The sequence below is a fragment of the Mustelus asterias genome, chromosome 16 (genome assembly GCF_964213995.1).
Source record: "Mustelus asterias chromosome 16, sMusAst1.hap1.1, whole genome shotgun sequence".
In the NCBI taxonomy this organism is placed as follows: Eukaryota; Metazoa; Chordata; class Chondrichthyes; order Carcharhiniformes; family Triakidae; genus Mustelus; species Mustelus asterias.
This window is the reverse complement of record NC_135816.1, coordinates 69802876-69826567: the sequence shown is the minus strand read 5'-3', so window position 1 is coordinate 69826567 and position 23692 is coordinate 69802876.

Here is a 23692-nt window from a genome sequence, read left to right as displayed (position 1 = left end):
CACCTTCCTGTCTACCGGTACCCACCCTTGAAGGTTACTATTAAATTTGTTTCAGTCACCCTTCCCAGTAGTGTATCCAAGATCACCATGTAAACTTCTTTTTCCTCAAGTCTCCTTTGGTCCTTTTGCTAATTGCCTGAAATCTGAGCCATCCAACACGCAAACCAGCCTCCCATCCATTGACTCCGTCTGCACTTCCCGTTGTCTCGGCAAAGCAGCCAGCATAATTATGGACCCCAAGCACCCCAGACATTCTCTCTTCCACTTTTTTCCGTTGGTGAAAAAGATACGAAGTCTGAGGTCACGTACCAACCGACTCAAGAACAACTTCTTCCCTGCTGCCATCAGACTTTTGAATGGACCTACCTTGCATTAAATTGATTTTTCTCTACACCCTAGCTATGACTGTAACACTACATTCTGCACTCTCTCATTTCCTTCTCTATGAACGGTATGCTTTGTCCGTATAGCGCGCAAGAAACAATACTTTTCACTGTATGTTAATACATGTGACAATAATAAATCAAATCAAATCAAATCAAAATCTAGTTCCCAACCTTCCTGTCACTGGAAACAGTTTCTCCTTATTAACTCTCACAAAACACTTCATAATTTTGAACATTTCCATCAAACTTCTCTGCTTTAAGGAGAATAATGCCAGTTTTTCTAGTCTCTCCATTTAACTGAAGTCTTTCACCTGATAACATTCTGGTAAATCTCTTCTGTATCATCCGTAAGTCCTTGACATCCTTCCTTGAGTGTGGTGCCCAGAACTGGCCATAATATTATTACAGCCAGGGTTTTATAAAGGTTTCGAATAGAATCATAGAAACCCTACACTGCAGAAGGAGGCCATTCGGCCCATCGAGTCTGCACAGACCACTATCCCACCCAGGCCCTATCCCCACATATTTTACCTGCTAATCCCTCTAACCTACACATCCCAGGACTCTAAGGGGCAATTTTTTAACCTGGCCAATCAACCTAACCCGCACATCTTTGGACTGTGGGAGGAAACCGGAGCACTTTGTTTTCCTCCTGTTTATCTGTATTGGTAAAACCAAGCATCCTTTGTGTGTCTTTCAATCATTCTTCTCAATTGAAGATTGCCACCTTCAAAGACTTATGGACACACACTCTCAGCTCTCTCAGTCTTCTTGAATCCTCTTTTAAAACCGTACCATATTTCTCATAACTGACAAAATGTCTGAAATATTAACTTTGCTTCTCTGTCTGCAGACATTGGATATTGATCTGTTGAATATTTCCAAAATTTTTGTTTTCATTTCCTTCTCTACTACTTTACGTTTTCGGTCCTTTAGCCAATTTTGTATCCATTTAACCCTTAATGCTATAGGCTTCACATGGTTGATATATTATGCGGTACTTTGTCAAACAACTTTTGAAAATCAATGACACAAATTCAGCACATAGCCCTCATCAACCCACTCTGTTACTCCATCAAATAACTCAATCAAGTTAGTCAACATGATCTGTCTTTACTGAGTCCATGCGGGTTTTCATTTATTAAGCCGTGTTTTTCCAAGTCTCAATAAACTTTGTTTCAGATTAAAGTCACTAAAAGTTTCCCCAACACTAGCATCAGACTGACTTGCTTGTCATTATCATGTTCATCTCTCCCTTTTTGAAAAGAGGTGTAACATTTCTAACCTTCCAGTCCTCTAGCACCACTCCCTTATCTAAGGAGAATTGGAAGATTGTGGTCAGGTCCTCCACAATTTTTACTCTACTTCCCGCAGAAATCTAGGATGCATCCCATCGGACTGGGCGACTTTTCTATTTTGGGCATTGCCAAGTTTTTAAGGACCTCTCTTCATATTTATTATGCCATCTAATTACTCTATTCCTTCATCATTTACTGTGGCATTGGCAGCAGTCACTTTCTAGTGAAGACCAATACAAATGCATATTTTGTTCAGGTGGCCAAGATGGCATCGGAGCGAGGCAACTTCTTGCAAGCTGTGTCCAGCATACCCTTTATTTCTATCTTTTACTCTCGTTCTATGCTTCTAAAGCTCTATTCTAACTCTTCTAAACTCTCTAAGTTGATCTTTCTCAACACCCTAGCTATGACTGTAACACTACATTCTGCACCCTATCCTTCCCTTCTCTATGAATGGTATGCTTTGTCTGTATAGTGTGCAAGAAACAATACTTTTCACTGTATACCAATACATGTGACAATAATAAATCAAAACAAAAAATCAAATCAAATCAGCCACGTCCTCTGCTCTCACAAGAAAACCTCTGTGGTCCTTAATCAGCTCTACTATTTTACTATATACATCTTGACAAAAAAAAACTTTTGGGTTCTCCTTTACTCAATAATCTATTCTTGTACACTGTCTTGGCTGTTCTTATTTCCCCAGTACTTTAGTAGTCACCTTGGCTCTCTGCTGGATTATGACTTTATATTTATCATAAACCTCCTTCCACTATTTCATTTTAATCTTTCCTTAGTCACCCAAAGAGCTCTATTTTTGGATGCCCCACCGTCCCCCAGTTGGGAATGTGCCTACTCTGTACCTCAACTACCTCCTCTTTGAAGCTCTCCTATTGCTATCTTAGTTTAATCTGCTAATCTGTGATTCAAATATATCAGAACCAGATTCCTTTTCAACTCACTGAATTTAGCCATTTGCCAGATGAATATTTTTACATTTGATTTTTCTTATTCTTTTCCATATATACATGGAAACTGATGATATTGAATAGAATAGAACTTTATTGTCCACACTAAAGTGAAAATTTGTCTTTGACTCCACCTCCAGTGTAACAAATAATATAGTCATTAGTTTAAAAACAGTGAATATTTCATGTATACATACATTTATACATTTGTGCATATATAACATACATGCATACCACACATATTGTGATCACTCTTTCCCAAAGATTCCCTCTTTGAAACATACACCACTTCTTTACCCAGAATGCAATTCAGCACTACGTCCTTTCTCTTTGGAGTGGAAACATACCTGTCAAGAAGATTCTCATGCAAGACTTTCTCCCCTTCTTTGCCTATTATATTTATTTATTTTCACAGTCAATGTTAGAATAATTGAGGTTCTCCATTATCACTTATCCTCTACATTCTTCCCATAAGCAGTTGACTAAGCTAGGGCTTCATTCCTTGGAACATGGGAGAATGAGGGGTGATCTTATTAAGGTGCACAAAATCATTAGGGGCATAGATAGGATGAACACACATAGTGTTTTTCCCAGGGTAGGGGAATTGAAAACTAAAGGGCATAGGTTTAAGGTGAGAGGGGAAAGATTTAAAAGACACCTGAGGGGCAAATTCTTCACGCAGAGGATGGTGCATATATGGAATGAGCTGCTAGAGAAAGTGGTTGAAGCAGGTTCAATAGCAACATTTAAAAAGCATTTGGATAAGTACATGGATGGGAAAGGATTAGCGGGATATGGGCTAAATGTGGGCAATTGGGACTAGCTGGGAGGGCACCATGGTCGGCATGGACCATTTGGGCCGAAGGACTTGTTTCGTGCTGTATTGCTCTATGATTCTATGACACTGTTTCATGACTTATAACAGAAACATATCAAAATAACAGCTCCTCTATTGTTCCTTAATTCTTTCTTAATCCCAAATATATTGGGATTCTCCGACCTCACCCGTGGCTGGGATTCTCCGATCCCGCTGCTGTGGATGAAGATTTGGGTGAGCATCAAATTCTCAGTTCCCGCAGAGAGCAGAGAATTCCAGCCTGTATCTTTGAACCCTCAAGTACATTATCTCTTTCTACTGCTGTAACAGTTTCTGTGATCAAAACAGCTCATGGTAATTCTTTGTAATTACCAGTCAATTTGTAGATAGTCTGGAAAGACATTTTAATCCAAGAATTTGAGTCATTTCCTGCCATTAGAGAATTAATCTCTGTTGAGATGTTTTTTTTTGTCAGAGATATGCAGCTTCCACTCTTTTTTTCAATTGAGAAGCCACAGTAGGAAGGTGCTGGGGTAGGATTAGCATGTCAGAGTTAATAATTCAAGGAGAGGTAATTTGATGATGCCCAGATTATGTTTAATAAACAGGTTGACTACAAGAGGATGTAAATGAGACAAACTCTTTTGAAGCCCTAGGAAAGAATGGGGGCAATTTTGCTTAATACAACAGCTTGTTTTACATCCCTCCCATTTTCATCTTCATTGTCTTCAATAGAAATGAGGAACTGAAGCCTGATCCAAAACTGTCTATGTTAAAAAAAATCCCGAATAATTTAGGTTAAACGATAATGTGATGTGTCTTGGAAGTTAGGATTTGCATCTTTACCACTTGCGGGAGATGTAATCTTAGGGTGGTGCAGTGGTTAGCACTGCTGCCTCACAGCACGAGGGACTGTGGTTCGATTCCCGGCTTGGGTCACTGTCTGTGTGGAGTTTGCATGTTCTCCCGTGTCTGTGTGGGTTTCCTCCGGGTGCTCCGGGTTCCTCCCATAGTCCAAAGATGTGTGGGTTAGGTGGATTGGCCATACTAAATTGCCCCTTAGTGTCAGGGGAGTTAGCTAGGGTAAATGCATGGGGTTATGGGGATAGGGCCTGAGTGGGATTGTGGTCGATACAGACTCAATGGGCTGAATGGCCTTCTCCTGCACTGTAGGATTCTATAATTCTATGATGAAACAGATTGTCCACCTGTAATAGAGTCCTACAGAGATCGATGGAATGAAAGTTAGACCAATTCTCTAAAGGTGAGTTCACATCAGTAATGAAAATCACACCATTAATGAAAATCTAGCACTTGAAATCATACTTTCTGTTGGATAAGGAAAGATCAAGTTCAAGAAGAGCATAAATAGCGTCTGTCACCTCGCAATGTGTTTCAAGCTGCTTTACATGGATTATAGAGTGATGAAAGTTAGGAGCAAGTGACCAGGGGCACTAAGGTAAAAGCAAAATACTGTGGATGCTGGAATCGGAAACAAAAACAGAAAATGTTGGAATAGAATAGAGGCAACGTTTTGAGCCGAGATGTCAATGATCCTTCGAATCTGGATGGGGATAACCCTTCATCCAGTTCTGACAAAGTGTCATCCAGACTCAAAACGTTAGCTCTATTCTCTTGCCACAGATGCTGTCAGCCTTGCTGAGATTTTTCAGCATTTTCTGTTTTTGTTTGGGACCGAGGGCATTAATTGTGTCTCTGGCTATGGAAACCAATTTTCTTGGCAACTCTGCTCCTCTGCTAGGTGTGTTCCAAGGGTAGTTATTGACTTCCATTATCTGATCGTGGTGGCCATTTTAACAGCTTGACTCCTGGGGATGTACCTTGTGGACTACTCAGTCATGGGGGCCTGCGCAACTAAATTCTGTAGGGCAACTGGTATTAATTAGTTGGGGTTTTATGACAATCTGACAGCTTCACCATCACTTTGACTGATGCTAATTTTTTTTACAATACAGTTTTTTTTTCCATAACAGAATTCAATTTCAAAAACTGCCACGGTGGGATTTAAACTTACATTCTCTGGACTGCTAATCCAATAACAAAGCCACTACCACATCCATATACTTCAGTTTTGAAACATGGCTCCAGCTGAAATGTTGACCCATCTTTCCAAGTTAGTGTTGGTTGGCCAATGTACATTCAGGTTTCAGGAGGTGGGTCAGGAAGTGGCGGGGTGGGGGAGAGCAGGGGATGTGGTGAATTCACTCCAAAAAATGTTCTTCCCCAATTCACTGCAATGAAGAGCCCATTCACTCCAGTGGACAATCTGCCGCAACTGTGTGAGGTGCAATAAGACGTTAAACCAAAACCCTGTCATAGAAACATAGAAACTAGAAGCAGGAGTAGGCCATTCAGCCCTTCGAGCCTGCTCCGCCATTCATTTTGATCATGGCTGATCATCGAATTCAATATTCTTATTCCCCCTTCCCCCCATATTCCTTGATCCCTTTAGCCCCGAGAGCTATATCTAATTTCTTCTTGAAATCAGACAACGTTTTGGCCTCAACTACATTCTGTGGTCGTGAATCCCATACATTCACCATCCTCTGGGTGAAGAAATTTCTTCTCACCTCAGTTCTAAAACGTTTACCTCTTATCCTCAAACTTATTACTCAAGTGCAAGTAAATGATCCTGGGGCACTATTTTGAAGAGAAATAGGTGATTTCTCCTTGGTTTCCTGGCCATTATTTGCCTATCAACCAATGCCACAACAAAACAAAAATTTGATTTGCTTTGTATCTCTAAGTACAGAAGTGGAAATTCAGCTAGGGCTCCTCTTTCTGATCTTCAATCAAAGATTCTCCATTAGGAGGAGCCATTGGTGGATGTCAGATCAGGACTGTATGACACACCTCCCAAGATAAAATAGCCTTTTTAATACTATCTAGTTTCACATAGGAAGTAAGGCCACTCAGGTGCAGTATCAGAGGACAACCAGCTACTGCCTGTATGGAACTCAAAGTATCATCAGAAATATTGCAACAAGTTGATTATCTAGGTATTTGCCTCTCCTTCTACTGTACTTGAATGTTTCGTTTCTCTGCTGTCATGTTTTTAGCTGAATGTCACCATTTGGCTCCTCCCTTAGCTACTGACTAGTTCCTCCTTCATAACACACCCCAACTTTGTTCGTTTTACAGTTCCACTATTTAAAGTTTATGTATCTGCACCAGGGTTGGTACGGGCATGATTAAGGAGTCATGGCCAAAAGTTCTTTCAGCCTTGAACTTCAAGCAGTATCACAAAGACAAACAGTTGTGCCAGAGAGACAGAAGAGATGAACAGGGTCGATATTTGAATCATAGAAAAGAATAGATTTTCTATGATTCAAATATGATAGTATAGAATAGAATCCCTACAGAAGGAGGCCATTTGGCCCACCGAGCCTTCATCGACAAGAATCCCACCCAGGCTCTGTTTTAGTAAGCCCACATATTTACCCCTGATGCTAAGGGACAATTTAGCATGGCCAATCAACTTAACCCGCACATTTTCGGAGCACCTGGAGGAAACCCATGCAGACACGGGGAGAACGTGCAAACTCCACAAGACAGTCATCCAAGGCTGGAATTGAACCCGGGTTCCTGGCACTGTGAAGCAGCAGTGTTAAACACTGTGCCAACATGCCGCCCATTGAATCCAAACATTTGAAAAAAAACAATTTCTCATACCCCCGCAATCACTTTTCCTTACGAATATCTGTCCAGGGCCCTCTCCAATTTACTGACAATGTTCTGGCTCACCATTGGATGACTTCACTTTTAAAGAGCCCATTATCAGCCGTAAAGAGGTGCCGGACCCTCTCAGGGTCATGAAAGGCAATGATGCAAGTTTTCTTTTCACTCTAGCCTCTGAGACAGAAGGTCGGGGTTTCAAGCCCCACACCAAGGTCTTGAACTCATAATCTAGTTTGGCAGCCCCAGTGCAGTACTAAGAGAGTGCTGAATTGTCAGGGGTGCTGTCCTTTGGATGAGACATTAAAACCAAGGCCCCATCCGGGTGGACGTAAAAGATCCCATGGCACAATTTTGAAGAACAGCAGGGAATTTATCTCCAGTCTCCTGGGTGTGTTCCCAAAAGGAAAAAAAACAGCTCAGAACAATATTCTTATTTCCCCGTTTTGCTTTTTATTTTTCCCCATCTGGGATTTTCTATCCTGCAGCCAACATCACTAAAACAGATGATCCAATCACTGTGGCATTTCAAAGAATCATAGAATCCATACAGTGCAGAAGGAGGCCATTTTGGCCCATCGAGCCTGCACTGACAACAATCCCACCCAGGTCCTATCTCCATAATCCCACATATTTACCCTCCTAGTTCCCCTGACACCAAGGGGCAATTCTAACTTGCACATCCTTGGAGTGTGGGAGAAAACCGGAGCAGCCGAAGGAAACCCACGCAGACACAGGGAGAATGTACAGCCACCCTCAGGTGGTGGAAGGTTAAAACTCAACCAATCTATTCCTCATATTCACCACCCTCTGTCTTATCTGCAGTGATGTCTAAACTGTTCACTTTCCCTTCAGTCATTCAGGCAGTTAAGCTTGTCCCCGTCTATTTTGACTCCTCTACCCACCTTGATTGAAAGGTTTTGCTGTGGAGTTTCTCCGAGTCCCAGGCAAACACAGATGAGGTGCCCTGATCTCCTGGCACTTCTGCAGCTTAGCTGGCTTTGTGAGTACACAGAATGGGCACTGACAGTTCCACATTTTAGCAGCTGACTGTAGTCCATAGTTGGAAAACATTTGCTTGTTGCCTGTTCATAGCGTTCAGCTCCTCCTGGAACAGTCACCATTACTATCTGCAATATCTCTCTAAGCAGGTAAATAAGCCACGAGTGTTGACAATGATAATATTTTATTCCAAAATATACTTTTTCCCCTGTATTTTATTGCAATATATAAGGCCCTCAAATGATCTGAAACACGTCAGTTCCCTGTGTCTGTATTTCTTCAATAAATTAAAGACTAAAACATATCTGCGTTATAAAGGGATGTAATATCCCAGAGTCAATGGACAGAATCTGTTACCGCTGTGTACATGTGGAGACGTGATGTTGTGAATCTTCACTGGTAATCTCAAAAATAGAAATACTTTATTCTTCACCCCTCAACCGTCTTTGTAGAAGCTGCTGCCTGAAGATTAAAATGACCTCTGTCAGCTAGCTAATAACTCTGCTGTTAAATACATTGCCCAAATGCTCTGAGATATCCCAATTATAATCAATTGATCTCTGCTCTGTCCCTGTCACAGATCACAGTGCATCAACTGACAGCAATACCACATAATAATGAGAATGGTGAGCAGCCCTGAACCCCCTCATTCATTCGCTATTCTGTCTACCCCCGTAGAACATATTAGGTAGGTGGATATTGGGTGAGGATTGGACATCCTCAAAATCCTCTCCTAGCCCAAAGACCCTGTCAAGTTTGATGATCCAGGTTCACAGATGAACAGATAGTGGATCTGGTATAGCTGTTCCATAAGAAACCGAAAAATAATTATGCAAAGAATCCAGGGTCTGTACTAAGGTCAGCTTGGAACTGTACCCCAGGTTTCATTTAATTCATTCTTGGGATATAGGCGTTACTGGCTGTCCAGCATTTATTGTAGTCATGATGTGGAGATGCCGGCGTTGGACTGGGGTAAACACAGTAAGAAGTTTAACAACCCCAGGTTAAAGTCCAACAGGTTTATTTGGTAGCAAAAGCCACACAAGCTTTTGGAGCTGCAAGCCCCTTCTTCAGGTGAGTGGGATGTACACATCCCACTCACCTGAAGAAGGGGCTTGCAGCTCCGAAAGCTTGTGTGGCTTTTGCTACCAAATAAACCTGTTGGACTTTAACCTGGTGTTGTTAAACTTCTTAAAGCATTTATTGCCCATTTCTAGTTGCCCAAGAGCAGTTGAGAGTCAACCACATTGCTATGGCTCTGGAGTCACATGTAGGCCAGAGCAGGTAAGGACGGCAGATTTATTTCCCTAAAGGACATTAGTGAAACAGATGAGTTTTTCTTTCTGACAGTCGACAATGGTTTCATGGTCATCAGTAGATTCTTAATTCCAGATATTTTTTATTGAATTCAAATTCCACCATCTGCCGTGGCTGGATTCGAACCCGTATTCCCAGAACATTAGCTGAGTTCTGGATTAATAGTCTAGCGATAATACCACTAGGCCGTCATTGGGTAAAGTCAGCACTGGGATCAACATGGAACTTTACCCTATGTAGAGTCAGCATCGAGATCAATATGGAACTGTATCCCAGGTAGAGTCAACACCGCGATCAATATGGAACTGTATCCCAGGTAGAGTCATCATTAAGAGTTTAACACAGAACTGTACCCAGGTAGAGTCAGCAGTGAGAGGTCCATGTGGAGCTGTATCCCAGGTAGCGTTTGTATTTAAAGGCTAATGTCCATGTAACTGAATATTGCCATGGGTCAGCGCACAAGGAACTTTACTGCAGCTAAAGCTTGCACTGAGAGGTCAACATCAATAGGTCAGACTCCACGAAACTGGAGCTCAGCAAGAGCATTGTCAGCGTTTTTGAAGCTGTTCCCAGCACAAGTATATAAGGATAACTGTCTCCAGCCTTGGACTAGATTTGGGGAGTCTGTACCCAATGGAGAGGATAAATTTGCAGCAAAGTTCAATAGGAATGATCTGATTTTGCATGCTGTTGGTTTCCAGTTTTACCATTTCTAAAATTGGTCGCATTGCCAAGCCTGGACATTTAAAATTTAAACCATCCCTGGGGGCTGGAACAATGCAGGTTACCAATTACAAAGTTGTCATTAGTGCTCAGATGATCAGATTGGTTGATGTATCTCCCTAGTCCTCCAGCATTTTGAATGCATCCACCAGATGTGTATGTCATACATCCAGTGGAACAGCTGCCCACTCACATTCTCAACTTTACAGCCTTAGACTCAATGGCATGATTTAAATCAGACAATCTGTATCCTGTTTAATTCTGGGATGAGACTCTTATTTTGACAATTCGTGCAATGAAAGTCCAGAAATTTTCCCATCCTGCCCGCCACGGGAATCTTAGCAAGTGGGGACAGACCATGCAAAGGTCCGTTGACCTCGGGTGGGAATTTCTGACCTTGGGGGCGAGCACAGCTGGAAAATTCCGCCCAAATCCGTCCAGTTCACCATTGTGATTTTGTCACACAAGTGATACTTAGTCAGGTCCCTTCATTTTCATGATTCAAATTGAAAGTGCAATGATGGATTGAGGCTTTCATTGAATGAATTGTCAAAATGAGAAGTCTAGCACCAGCCACCCACAATCATTTCACTGATATAAACTCAAGCCCTTTTTTGCTGGTCATGTTGAGGGAAGTCTATGCTCAGGAATGGAAACATTATAGAATGGTTCCAGCACAGAAAGAGGCCATTCAGTCCATCATGTCTGTGCTAACTCTTTTTCAAGAGCAACTAAACTGGTTCCACTCTGCTTCCTTTTCCCTGTCACCATGTATTTTCTTTTTCCTCCTCAGATACTATCCAATTCTCTTTTGAAATCCATGATTGAATCTGTCCCCACCACACTCTCAGGTAGTGCTTTTCAGAAACTAACCACTGGCTACATAGCAAAACATTTTCCCCCATGTTAACCTTGGCACCTTAATCAATCACCTTAGTTCTTGACCCTTTTACCATTGGGAACAATTTCTCCCGATCTGTGCAGAACACCCCATAATTTTGAACACCTCTAACAAGCTTCCTTCTTTTCTATAAGGAAAACAATTTGAGCTTCTCCAATCTATCCCCACAATTGATGTCCCTCATTCCTGGAACCATTCGTGTAAACTTTTTCCTTAACGTACTGACTAAAGTGTGGTGCCCAGAATTGGACACTTACCGCGGTTGAGACTGAGTCTGCACTTTTTAAAGGTTCATCCACATCTCCGTGCTTTTGCTTTTTTTGTCTACTTTCTCAAGTACTGGACACTAAGCAGTATATGTGCAGGAGGTGTAACAGAGCTAAGATCTCACACTATATTTTCATGATATATATCATCATGGCTAATTTCTAAAAAATTTAAACTGGACAACAACCTTTTAAAATAACTAAAGCCATGTCCAGCCATGATTTTCTAACAATAAGAGCTAATCTGGCCGTATCGAAGAAATGCACAGCTTGTTATCTCTGAAGAAATGTTAATGAATGCCTGTGGGCTGGATGGACTAAATTCAAAGGGAATCATGCAAAGGCCATTTGTATTTCACACGAAAGGCCTGGCCACCAGAGTCTGCTAGTCTACTACAACAACGGGCACTGAAACCTTCATTTCAAATTTTTAACGGTTGGAGCATCAACAGTCTCAGGAACACAGACAAAGGAATGTACACCCTTTGGCAAAGCCCAAGTAGAGAGGTGGGAGTCCTGTAACTTGAAGCACCCTCTCTCCCCCCCCACCCCCCACTCCCCCAACCCTCATCCCCAGCAATGAAACTTTACTGGCTTGCTGTACTGTAAATCAGTCTGCCATCTTCCACCTACGAAGCAGCAGCTCAGAAAAGGGGCTCTTTCCATATTTCAATGTCTGGCCCCCGATCTACACTGTTTCTACCCGAATTTTTGAACTTCTGTATTATCCCCTACAAGACTAATTCACCTCTGCGTGCCTATCTCATCCTGGAAGTCAACTCTACTGGAAAAGTGAATTATCCAGCATCAGTTTTCAACCTGTTGATCTCTGTGAAGGAATACACCATTATTTGCCCGAGGAATCTTTCTTTCTCTATCCCTCATTTATTGTATGAATGCATGGGGAGTTATGTAGCGACACCCACTCCTGCATTTTGGGTGTGTGTGAATAAACTAACTCGCTGAGGTCACTCCATCTCAAGTTTGCTGTGGGATGATTAATAGAAATTGGATCACACCAAAACTGGGTGGTCGGGAAATATGCCATTGCTTATAAAGGAAGAAATCAAAATCAAACTATCTTATGGGTGGTTAGTAAGAGGAGAAGTCAGGGATGGTTAAATTAAACTCCCACTTCTCTGTAACAGAGGGACAGCATGAACAATTATAAAGCAAGTACAACTTGCATTGATATAGACTGTTCAATGTTTCTGGCAAAAGACAGGACTAAATGGATGGATAAATGAAGCATTCTGTGAGCGTTAAAATATGTGATCAAAGTAATTGATTGAAAAGATGGGTTCTGAAAAGCTTTGAGAAGTGGTGGGGCTCAGGAAAGGAGATGCAGAGTGTCGGGCTAAGGCAACTGATGGATGGAGCACCGGTGATGGGCAAAAGAGAGGTGGTTACACCAAAAGCCAGAGGATGGAGTGTAAGGTGAGAGAAAGTTACAGAGATAAGATAGGACAAGGCCATGGCTGGAATTGAAGAATAAGGACAAGGAGATTAAGAGCCTCTGTTTGACAGGCAGATCAATGAGTGAGACAATGTGGGACAGGATGATGGCATCTGGATTTTGTACAAATTGTGGTTTATGAAGAATGGAGTATGTCAAGTCAGAAAGGAGGACATTGGAGTATTTGAAAGTGAAGATGACAATAACCATGATAAGGATCTTGACAGCAGTGACAGTTGTGGTAGAGGTTGTATCAGGAGAAGTAGGTGATCTTGGTCTAAAATGTGGGGCCTGAATATCATAACGCATCAGTCGATGACTTTTGCTGTGCTCCAGCTTCAGCAAATTAGATTCAGCCTTCGCATTCAAGTCTCCGATCAAAGACTTGGGCATTGCAACTATTCAGCTGGGGTGGGAGGGGCGGGGGGGTCGTAGGCATTGTGAGATCTGGACCAATCCGAAGGGTTGGAGGTGTGAAGAGTGACCAAGATACAGTTTAAGATGTAAATTTGCTCTTTTAGCCCAGCACTAGGGACCCGGGTTCAATTCCAGCCTTGGTGACTGTGAGGAGTTTGTATGTTCTCTCCATGTTTGCGTGGATTTCCTTCGGGTGCTCCGGTTTCCTCCCACACTCCAACAATGTACGAGTTGGGCTGGTTGGCCATGCTAAATTGCCCTTTAGTGTCAGGGAGATGAACAGGGTAAATACGTGGGGTTATGGGACTAGGGCCTGGGTGGATTGTTGTCAGTGCAGACTTGATGGCTGAATGGCCTCCTCCTGCACTGTAGCGATTCTATCCTATTCTATTCATAAAACAAAATAACCTTGCCTTTGTCAGGAGCCAGCTATCCAGAGTCGTGCTACCCGAATGGAAAGTAGAGTCAGTTGATATTTACGGGACATGAGATTTTTCACCACTGCAATAGTTCCATTTGAAGGGTATCAATGTCCTATCCCAGCGAGAATGGAAGAGTTGAACAATCACAAGGGGCTGAGTTAATGGTCAACACAGCTGCAAAGTTTAGTAAACATGCTGCACCCAGGAAACAGCTGATGTAATGTTGGGAACATGTCTGCCTTTGAATTGGAAAATAATACGGTATGTTTGTTACCACAACAAAGAAAACACATTCAAAGACACTTCTATCGACCTTTGGAATCGATCTTGCGGGGCACTTTTTGAATCTCATAAGTGATTTTCTTCTTCCCATTTGCTTAAGGTAGCTCTTTAGCATTTCAAATACTTTTCAGTTTTTACGTGAGCTTAGTTTTGAATATGCCCTGACACTCTTTGCTATAACATCACAACATCGTAAGCGGAGAGATGGTCACAAACCCAAAATACATAATGGGATGGCGCTTCTGAGCAGATTCGCATTGGTTCTGTTCTGTTTGAGAGCTGCAGAGCATGGGTTTGCAGTGACAGGTCCTCCACATGATCCTTTCTCCTCTGGTCAGTGGGAAATGCTGCCAGCTCTGAGAACTTTTCTTTTGGTGAGACCTGACATGAGAGGAGCAGGCTCAAATCTTATCCTGGTGTGGCGGACCCCATGAACCTTTCCTTTCCCATAATTACTCTTTTATTGTGTTTTCTATTGTGTTCGTACGCAAATATTATGGAGTTACTTTGGCGAGAAGGTGAAAACAGGCATTAAGTAGGCGTTGCGCTATTAAGTCATGTCTGTTTGAAAGTCTTGTTTTCATACACAATCATGATCCTAATTGCTGATTATCATAATTGGAACTTGCCTGAAGGTGCTCAAAGAGACACCTGCAGATATGAACAAACAGACATACGAATTAGGACTAGGGGTAGGCCATCAAGCCTGCTCAGCCATTCAATAAGATCATGGCTGATGTGATTGTGATCTCCCACCTACCCCGATAACCTTTCACCCCCTAGTTTGTCAAAAATCTTTCTACCTCTGCCTTAAAAATATTCAACGACTCTGCTTTTACTGCCTTTTGAGGATAGTGGTCTCACCAATGCCCTGTACAACTGAAGCATAACCTCCCTACTTCTATATTAATTTCCTTCACAATTAACAGTAATATTCCATTAGGTTTCCTAATTACTTGCTGTACCTGCACACTAACCTTTTGTGATTCATGCACTTGGACACTCAGATCCATCTGCATCTCAGAGCTTTGCAATCTCTTACCATTTAGATAATAAGCTTCTTTTTTATTCATACTGCCAAAATGGACTATTTCACATTTTTCCACATTTTATTCCATTTGCTAGATCATTGCTCACTCATTTAACTATCTGTATCCCTTTGTAGCCTATGAGAGGCTTCTTCACAATTTACTTTCCTACCTATCTTTGTGCCGTCAGCAAATTTAACAACTATACCTCCAATCCTTTCATCCATATTGTAAACAGTTGAGACCTCGTCGCTGATCCCTGTGGCACACCTGTTGCTACATCCTGCCAATCAAAGAAAGACTCATTTATGGGATTCTATGATTCTATTCTATGAACTCTGTTTCCTGTTAGCTAGCTAATCTTCTATCCATGCCAATATGTTACTCCTTACACTATGAGCTTTTATTTTATGCAATAAGCTTTGATGTGGCACCTTATCAATGCCTTCTGGAAATCTAAGTACAGTACATCTACCAGTTCCCCTTTATCCACAGCACACACGACTGCTTCAAAGAATGCCAAAAAATTGGTTAAACATGATTTCCCTTTCACAAAACCATGTTGATTCTGCCCAATTGCTTTGACTTTTTCTAAGTGCCTTGCCATAACATCTTTAATGACAATAATAATAGCTTCTAACATTTTCCCTATGACAAATGTTAACTGATCTATATTTTGCTGCTTTCTGTCTCCCCTTTTTTGAATAAAGGAGTTACATTTGCTATTTACCAATCTAATGGAATCTTCCCCAAATCTAGGGAGTTTTAGACAATTTAAACCAAGACCCTAGGATGAAGTCCATTAGGACTCAGGGATTTGTCAGCCCACATCTCCAACAATTTGTTAAATACCACTTCCCTGATGATTATAAGTTTCCTGAATTCCTCCCTCTCTTCTAATCCCTGATTTACTGGGATTTGCTTGAATCCTCTCTTGTGAAGACCAATGCAAAATACCTGATTAATCTTTTAGTCATTCTTTGTTCTTCCATATGTTCTGTCCCGTCTTCTGACCTGCTACTCATCTGTGCACAATTACATATTTTTTCTTTAAGTTAGATACTATATTTAACTTTTTTGAGATGTCAGAGATTTAACACTCGAACCCCAACTGGACTTTTTTTGTTTGAGCATCTTATGTGGATCCCACTTTCACTGAAGGTATGGACTGAGCTGAATGACACACTGTGACATGTTTCCCGTTAACTCAGGGACTGAGTGGGAGAGTGGTGGATGCACAAAGACCTTGAACGTGGCATTAGAGGTCTTGCTGGGGGAACATCCAGGAGAGGAGAGATGTCCCATACATGTAGGAGGGAAGGAGTTCACATCACTCTCATTACCCCCTCTCCTGCAGTAGCTGCTGCTGTCCTGTCTGCCCTCATGTCCTCCTCCACATCAAAGAAATCCCTGGCACGATGCTCATGAGCAAGACTTCTCTTTCTCCCAATGACTCTTGTAAGGTGTCTAACAAGACAGGACACTTTGTGTGAAGGCATCAGAGAATTTCTGGAACAAATGTTGATCGAGCATTGAGCTAACTATCCCAGAATGTCTCCCAAAGCATTTCAAAAGCAGCCTTCAAACCATTAGCGTTTAAGTAGCATTTGAAATTCTCTGCCATGACTAAATTACTCCCAATTGGCTGGTAGGAGAGGTCCATTGGTCACAAAATGCCATGCAGTCTCCTTACTGAGTGCTAGCAGGCAATTTAAGTAGCAGTCAGGTGTTTTACAATCCTCTGGCAGTCATTCCTATTGCAAGTTTCAGGGGGAGGCAATGGCCTAGTGATATTATCACTGGACTATTAACCAGAACTTCAGCTAATGTTCTGGGGACCTGCCACAGCAGACGATGGAATTTGAATTCAATAATAAATATCTGGAATTAAGAATCTATTGATGACCATGAAACAATTGTCGATTGTTGGAAAAACCCATCTGGTTCACTAATGTCCTTCAGGGAAGGAAATCTGCCGTCCTTACCTGGTCTGGCCTACATGTAACTCCAGAGCCAAAACAATGTGGTTGACTCTCAACTACCTTTGGGCAACTCGGGATGGCCAGCCAGCGACACCCATGTCCCATAATGAAAAAAAGGTTTCAATGACTTTACCAAAATGGCATCTCGTACTAAATGTGAGTTGAAACAGTGTTTCAGCTTAAGACTCCATCTCGTCCAGCTTGGAGGCTGTTTATCATCTAACATATCCAGAGAAAATGATTCCCCTCAGTGCTTCATTACTCTCCCACCTGAGATGGACAAACCCAACAGATGGAAAGTAGGAGCTTCTTGTTTGTAATACAAACAGAAAATGCTGGGTAAACTCAGCAGGCCTGGTAGCATCTGTGGAGATGTACTCGAAACGTTATCTTTGTTTCTCTCTCCACAGATGCTGCCAGACCTGCTGCGTTTTTCCAGCATTTTCTATTTGCATTTCAGCTTTCCAGTATCCGCAGTATTTTAACTTCCTGTGTCACTGTGAATAGGTTAATTCTCCGCCATAATTAAAAGGTGGCGCCCAAAACGCAGCTGATGTTTACACCTCTGAGTGGAGCCAAATCCGGCACCCTGGCTTCAGATGTCACAACTCAGAGCTCTAACACTCCCACACAACAGCGCAGAAGTAACAGAAAGGACTGATATTTATGTAGCTTCGTTCACCACTTCAGAATCTCACAGAGCAAATCAAAGCCAATGAAGAATGTTTTGAAGATTTATTCAGTAAGCTTGTTGCATTGCAGCAATTGGAGAATATGTTGCCATATTTAACTTGTAACAAAGATGTAGAAAACATTAGGAACTGTAACCTATTGAGCAGAGTCAGAGAAGAAGTATTAAAAATATGTTTTGAACTGGGTCTAAGGGCGGCACGGTGGCACTGCGGTCAGCACTGCTGCCTCACAGCGCCAGGGACCCAGGTTCGATTCTGGCCTTAGGTGACTGTGCAGAGTTTGCATGTTCTCCCCATGTCTGTTTCCCCTGGGTGCTCCGGTTTTCTTCCACACACCAATGATGTGCGGGTTAGGCTGATTGGCCATGCTAAATTGCGCCTTAGTGCCAGGGAGATCAGCAGGATAAATAAATGGGATTATAGGGATAGGGCCTGGATGGGATTGTTGTTAGTGCAGGCTCGATGGGCCGAATGGTCTCTTTCTGCACTGTAAGGATTCTATGATTCTATCTGCTTTGAAAATTCTTAGCCACCCAATCACCTTGCTATGTCCTTTATATTATATCATATTCATGTTTACTATTGCATGTTTACATAAAACACTGGAAAACTGAGCAAGCTCTAAAAATATTCAATAAGTACGAATGGTCTGCCCCGAACTGGAAAGAACAAGTCCAAGATGGCCATGAGGTAGAAATCAGAGTGCGTAGAAAGAAGCAACCATTTGATAAAACCGAAATGTTTAGTAAACTGTGAGAGTATAAGAAAGAACTCTCATTTATACAGCACTTAGCACATCATTGAATGTGTTATAAAACACTTTATAATCAATGAATTAGTTCTGCAGTGTAGTCACTGTTGTTATGTAGATAGATGCAGCAACCAATTTGCACATTGCAAAGTCTTAGAACCAAATAAAAGCCCAGGTAATTTGTTTCAGTCGAGACTACATCTGCCGTGACAGATGAATGGAACACATCCCATGGTACAGTTCAAGGAAGCAGCCTTCTGGAGTCCTGTGCCAACAAACATAACTGAAATGACAAACTATCTGGTCAGCTACCACATTGCAATTTGTGGGATCTTGCTGTGCACTAATTGGCAGCTGTGTTTCCTAAATTAAAACCATGTCTATATTTCAAACTGTGCTTCTTTTGCTGCTCGACAAGTGTGCGCCAAAGTGATCAGTTTATTTTTGTGTGCATCTAAGGTAGAACTTCTAACTTGGAAGAGGGCTAACTGTGGGTGACTGGAGCCCACTGCCACATAAAAATTGAGTCTGAGCAGCATTTGAGTGTTGAATCTTCATCAGTCTGATCCAAACACCTCCAGGCACGTTCTTAGTGTGATCAACAGCAATTCGGACAAATTGTATGCTTAATCTTCAGCTTACAAATCGGTACATCTGATTAACACAGCACCCATTCCACACCTGTTTACAGTCTTTCACCAAAATAATCCTCATTGTCTTTGGAAAAGACATTAAACTAAAATCCTGCCTATCTCAGGTGGATGTTTAGGATCCCATGACATTATTCAAAGAAGCGCAGAGAAGTCTCTCAAACCAACAAGAGGAAGGAATAAAAACAATTTGCATTTGGTAAACTTAAATGATCGAAAGTTGCAGGATGTTGACTGGTCTCGAGGGTGTTGGCTATGAGGAGAGGTTAAATAAACTAGCGTTGTTTTCACTGGAAAGACAGAGGCTGAGGGGAGACCTGATAGGGGTCTATAAAATTATGAGAGGCATAGACAGGGTGGATAGTCAGAGGCTCTTTCCCAGGATGGAACTGTCAATTACAAGGGGGCACAGGTTCAAAGTGAGAGGGGGAAAGTTTAAGGGAGATGTGCTGGGGAAGTTTTTCACACAGAGAGTGGTGGGTGCCTGGAACGCGCTGCCAGAGGAGGTGGTGGAAGCAGGCACATTAGCAACATTTAAGAGGCATCTGGATGGATACATGAATAGAGAGAGAATAGAGGGATACGGTCCGAGTAAGGGCAGAAGGTTTTTTTTTATTTAATTAGGGCATCATGATCGGCACTGGCTTGGAGGGCCGAAGGGTCTGTTGCTATGTTGTTCTTTTCTTTGTTCTTTGTTCTATGTTCTTCGTATGTCCCAAAATGTTCAGTGTCTCACCAGGTGTATCTACAACCTCTATGCTATCATCAAGTGTCAGTGTCTGAGCTGGTGGTTGTAAGATTGTTTAACAGTGTCCCTACACAGCCACTGTCTTCACTCCTCCTCTGCTTGGGCAGGCTCCAGTTCTTGTGTATCTGAAATGAGCAAAAGGATAAGTTGGTTGAGATGAGGAGAGAGAAGAAAGTAAGAAGGCTTACACCACTGTAGCTTTTCAATTGGAAGAGTTCACGGGTTGATGGAGGAATGGAAAGAGAGGATTAGATATGTTAATGTCCTCTTCATTAACTGCTTCAGCCCCACCAGATGCCATAGCCTCAGTGATGCCCTTCACATGATGCCCAGTACTGTCACTTCCAAGGGGCCAAAACATGCAGGTGACCTTGTCCTCCTTGTGTTCTTTGCTGCTGCCTATTATCATAAGGAATAGGAGCAGGAGCGGACCATTGAGCCACTCAAGCCTACTCCACTATTCAATATCACCTTGACTGGTTGGTAATGATGTTGTCAGGGAACAGTTAACAAACCTTTTGTTTAACTTCAAGCCAGGCAGGTCGACTCTGATTGGTTATTCACCATGGTTTTGATTCTACCGATTAGAATCCACTTACTAAAAATCAATGCTCTCTTCTCATGTAGTAGAAATTGTTGTTCCCATTACAGTTGGTATTCTTATGAATTTGTCCTGATCAGTGCAAGATGAAAAGCTTCAACACGTCTTAATTTTCAGCCCAATAGAGAAGGAAGTATGTCAGAGAGTGTTTGGTTGTTTGGGGTATATGACTGTCATTCCTGACTAGTTGTCAATGTTTGGTTCTGGTTGCACCAGTGCTAAGTGTTTGCAAGTGGGGCAAAGCAAATGAATTGAAGATTTAAACACTGAATAATAGATTGTTGGTAGATCGGGAATGAATTGAACAGTGGATGAAACTAATGGTACAGTTGGGAGGATATATCATTTGAAGATAAACTCTCCTTGACAACTGATCTTTTACCTTCTTTCTGCATCTCTCCTTGACATTCAATGGCATTGCCATTGCTGACTATCAACATCCTGAGGGTTACCCTTGAACAGAAATTGAATTGGACTAGCCACATAAATATTGTGACTACAAGAACAGTTCATTTTGGCCAAGGGCTCCTCTGAGTCAAGGGAGTGTTTGATTTCTTCAGAGATGCTTTTGCAACATCCCCAAAGCTTTCCACTGGCTCCCTGAGAGTCTCCTGCTTCGGCTTCATTCCTAGCAGAGTAGTTGCTTTGGATGTCTGGTCTCAGGCATACAAACTACAGCTCCTGTCCAGTAGAGCTGGTGTTGAATGATTAGCGATACGTTGCTGGGCACATTGCTTTGGGAGAGGACACTGTTATTGGAGAACCATCACCCGATTTGCAGAATCTTGTGAAGACTGTTAGAGGCACTTCTCCAGTGCACTTATATCAGAGCATGGGGATCACTGCTACCTAGTAAATAATGACCTTAACTTGGGGTTTGAGAATGTGGTCCTCAAATCCTCTTTGCCTCAATCAACCAAAGGCTGAGCTGGCACATTGGAATTGATAAATGTTATTGTTTATATCTATAGTCATTGTGAGGAAGCTACCAAGATACAGAAAAAGCTTCACATTTTTTGGGATTTGACCATGGAATTTTATTGATGGGGCAGCATTTTGTTGGCAGCTGGTTGGAAGAGAACTTTAGCTTTCCAGATGTTTGGTGAAAGGCCCATTTTCTCATATACTTCAAAGTAAGAGTCGACATTGACCTGGAGCTCAATTTCTGAGTGTGCATGCAAACAAGTGTCATCCACACACTGAAGATCAACAACTGAGGTTGGAGTGATTTTGGTTTTGGATGGAAGACAATGTAGGTTGAATAGTTTTCCATCTGTTCTGTAGTTTATCTCCATGCCTAGTGATAATTTGTGGGAGGAGTGATGCAGTATTACAGCGAGGAAAATGGAGAAGAGAGTTGCTGCAGTGACACAGCCTTGCTTGACCCCAGCCTTTACTGAGATTAGGTTTGTGGTGGTTCCATTGATGAGGATCAGGGCTTATATCTCATTATGGAATAGGCGCGAGATGGTGACAAATTTTTGAGGGCAACCAAATTTGAGAAGGATTCTCTATAAGCCTTCGCAGTTGGCAAGAGTCAAAAGATTTTAAAAGGTCATGCACAGTGGTTGGTATTGCTCCTTGCATTTTTCCTTAAATTTACTATCTGCTACAAGCCGCAGCACAGTGGTAAGCACTGCTGCCTCACAACGCCATGGACCTGGGTTCAATTCCTGGCTTGGGTCACTGTCTGTGTGGAGTTTGCACATTCTCCTCGTGTCTGCGTGGGTTTCCTCCGGGTGCTCCGGTTTCCTCCCAATGTCCAAAGATGTGCGGGTTAGGTTAATTGGCCATGCTAAATTGCCCCTTAGTGTCAGAGGGACTAGCAGGGCAAATGCATGGTGTTATGGGGATAGGGCCTGGGTGGGATTGTTGTTGGTGCAGGGTCGATTCGCTAAATGACCTCCTTCTGCACTATAGGATTTCTGTGGTTCTACTGCAGCGTGCACAAGGTACAATAAGCAAACATATTTCTTGTGCACAATGCAATCTTAGCTCGTGTATCAGTTAGCCTAGGATGCTTCTTGTGGAAGCAAAGATTGCCTTGTTGGCAACAGCTAGAATTGGGAGTTGAGCTAAGTTAGACTGAACAAAGCAGCAATAGATCAGCACAACCAGCTACAACAAACTTGGCATTCCTGTGTCGGTTCCAGAGATGATCAGCATGACAGCCCTGGAACATCTAGCTGATCTTTGGTTCACTCTGAAGGCATTCCAAGGCAGATGCAGAACAGGTTTGAAGTGACATATTCAGAATCACTCCAGCAATGGAAACAATTGCTGCCGTTGACTAGGCCCCTGTGGAATGCCTCACCACCTGAGTACCTCATATTTATGTGCAGTATATTTACAAGTCTGAAAGATATGCTGGTTAGGTGCATTGGCCAGGCTAAATTCTCCCTCAATGTACCTGAAGCGGTACCAGAGTGTGGCAACTGGGGGATTTTCACAGAAACATCATTGCCATTCTAATGTAAGCCTACGTGTGACAAATAAAGAAACTTCTTAACTTTAGCCACTCTGTCAGTTCTATCCTTCAGGGCTTAGCCAGTTTTGGTGGTATTACTGAGCTACTCTTGGTGATAAACATTCATAGACAAATGCCAGAATATTTTCTGGGTATTTGATGCTGCCTCCACATTGGGTAGGATTTTCCAGCCCCAACATCAACAGCCAGCATCACGGATGGGATGGGAAAATTTGGAGAGCTGTTAAAAAGTCAATGGCTCTCCAAAGTTTTCTCTCCCGCTTGTAATGATGCTCACTGGTTTAGTGATTGGGAAATCCTGCCCATTGTATTGAACATGGAAGCGTACCAATTCATCGGCCAAGAGAGAGCAGTAGGTGGTAATCAACAGGAGGTTTCCTTCACATGTTTGAACTGACAGCGTGAGACTTCATAGGGCCCAGTGTCGTTGCTGTGAACTCCTGTGGCCACTCCCTCCTGACAGATTTCAGAGTGCCATTACCTCAGAGTGCCATCACCTCAGAGTGCCATTACCTCTGGTGGGTCTGACCTTTCAGTAAAGCAGGTCATGAGCAGGGATGGTGGTGGAGAAGCCTGAGACACTGGTTGAAGGGTATGATTCTGTAACTATGTCCCGTTGTTAGAAACTTCATAGAAACTTCATTGAAATTACAGTGCAGAAGGAGGCCAGTCAGCCCATCGATTGTGCACCTACCACAATCCCACCCAGGCCCTATCCCCGTAACTCCATGCATTTACCCTACTAGCCCCCTGACACTAAGGGGCAATTTAGCATGGCCAATCCACCTAACCCACACATCT